We start from the raw sequence: 1,918 nt of genomic DNA on the forward strand, positions 1-1,918 counted from the left end.
AAATGAAAAAAAAAAAAAAAAAAAAAAAAAAAAAAAAAAAAAAAAAAAAAAAAAAAACAAAGCAAACAAAAAAATTGCTTTGACATGATTGGAAGCATGTTTTCAAGATGTGGAAGTTATATGATGTAACTCTTTAGATGATAGTCACTTTCAAACTTATGTGATTGAAAATGTAGAAATTGTACTTATTTTCCATCTACATATCACCTTTTTAGGTATCTCATACACTTACTATTTGCACACGCCACAAGCAAATCTTTGTTAAACTCTATACATGTGATTGTGTGTTAATTTTTGTGGCCATCCAAAATTGTGCTTCTTGAGATGTTTAATACTTTTTGGTGTTTAAAGATAAAAATTGTGTGAAGGAAATCATTTTGAAGCTTGATAAAAAAAAAACTTTTTAAAAAAATAAATAAATTGAAGGGAAAGAGTTTTTGAAAACATTTGGAATCATTAACACGCATCTCATATTATAGAAACTATTTTACAAATGTTTCTGCAGAAAATTCCCAAGTTTTCAAAATTTTCTGATTTTTTAGGATTCGATTGATCGAACCTGTTTTTCGACCGATTGAAAAAACCCAGTTTTTAAGGCTAAAACTCTCAGGTTGCCTTAATTCCTCCCTCAATTCCTTCCGGTCAGTCGAACCTATTTTAAAATTTTTTCAATTCTTGGCTCGATTCCTCTCAGCCGATCGAAATTTTTTTTTTAAAATGAAATAAGAGGAATCTAAACCTTGTTCTTCATTCTTCTGTCCTCCTCTTTGATCCGTCTCTCAATTCCTCACAGTCAAAATTTCTTTTTGTCTTTTTCTGAGTCAAAGCTTCAAAGGTTTTTCTCCTACAAATCTGGTAAGACTCTTTTGGCTTTCCTTTTTGCTTATTTTACATGCATTCATGCATTTTTCCTTAATTTCTCAAAAATTTCGAACTAAAGAGATTTTAGGATTTTTTATGTTTTTTTATCTAATTTGTTGGATGGATTTTTGTTCATGCATCATTTAAACATGATTCTCAAGTTTTAATTTCAAAAATTTCATGATTTCTTCAAATTTTCGAAATTAGGGTTTATGTGTTCTTGAGGAATCTGGGGTTTTTGTTCAATTGGGAAAAATTGATTGAAATTGGCTTACGATATTGTTTAATTGAGTGATTATAACATGTTTTATACTTGTTGTGTTGTTCAATTGATCAATATAAGAATTTTTTAAAATTAGGGTTTTCAAAATTTGGGATTTTGCTAAATTTCTAATTTTCTTGGTCAATGTTCAAAATTGAGATAAAATTAAACTGTTTTAAAGCATTAGATCATGCATCATATGTGTACTTGCATCATGCATCATATAGTTTTTATAATTTCATGTTATCTTGTGCTCTAACTCTATCTAATGCAGTTTGCCCTTGGTTTTTGTTTGTATTTTTTTTTTAACCTTTAGACATGGCTCCTAAGGTTGGTAGAAAATTTAAAACCAAAGCCAATAGAACCTCTGCATCCTCTTCTGCCCCCTTTTAGGTTGATAGGGATAGGTTTCTTTCAGCCAAGATTGAGGAAATTTTTGAGACCTTAACCAAGTTTAGGTCTATTTGGGGAGAAAGACAAGTTGTCCTAGATGAGTTAGATCCTTCCATATGTAGGAATCTAATGTCTAGGAACTGGGTATCCTTGTGTGATGTTTCTAATCCTCCTCCTGTTGCCTTGATTAGAGAGTTCTACTCAAACCTCTCGATTTATTCTGAGGATACAAGTGATCATTATTTGACTACTTGGATTAGAGGTAAAGAGTTTAGGATAACTAAACATTTAATTTCTGAAGCTCTAGGTGTACCTTTGGTTCATAAACCCACATATCCATACACTGAGTCTCCTCCCATAGACGATATAATGTCTTTACTCTGTGAAAGATTAGTAACTTGG

The sequence above is a fragment of the Quercus suber genome, unplaced genomic scaffold (genome assembly GCF_002906115.3).
Source record: "Quercus suber isolate HL8 unplaced genomic scaffold, Cork oak 2.0 scaffold_60, whole genome shotgun sequence".
Lineage (NCBI taxonomy): Eukaryota > Viridiplantae > Streptophyta > Magnoliopsida > Fagales > Fagaceae > Quercus > Quercus suber.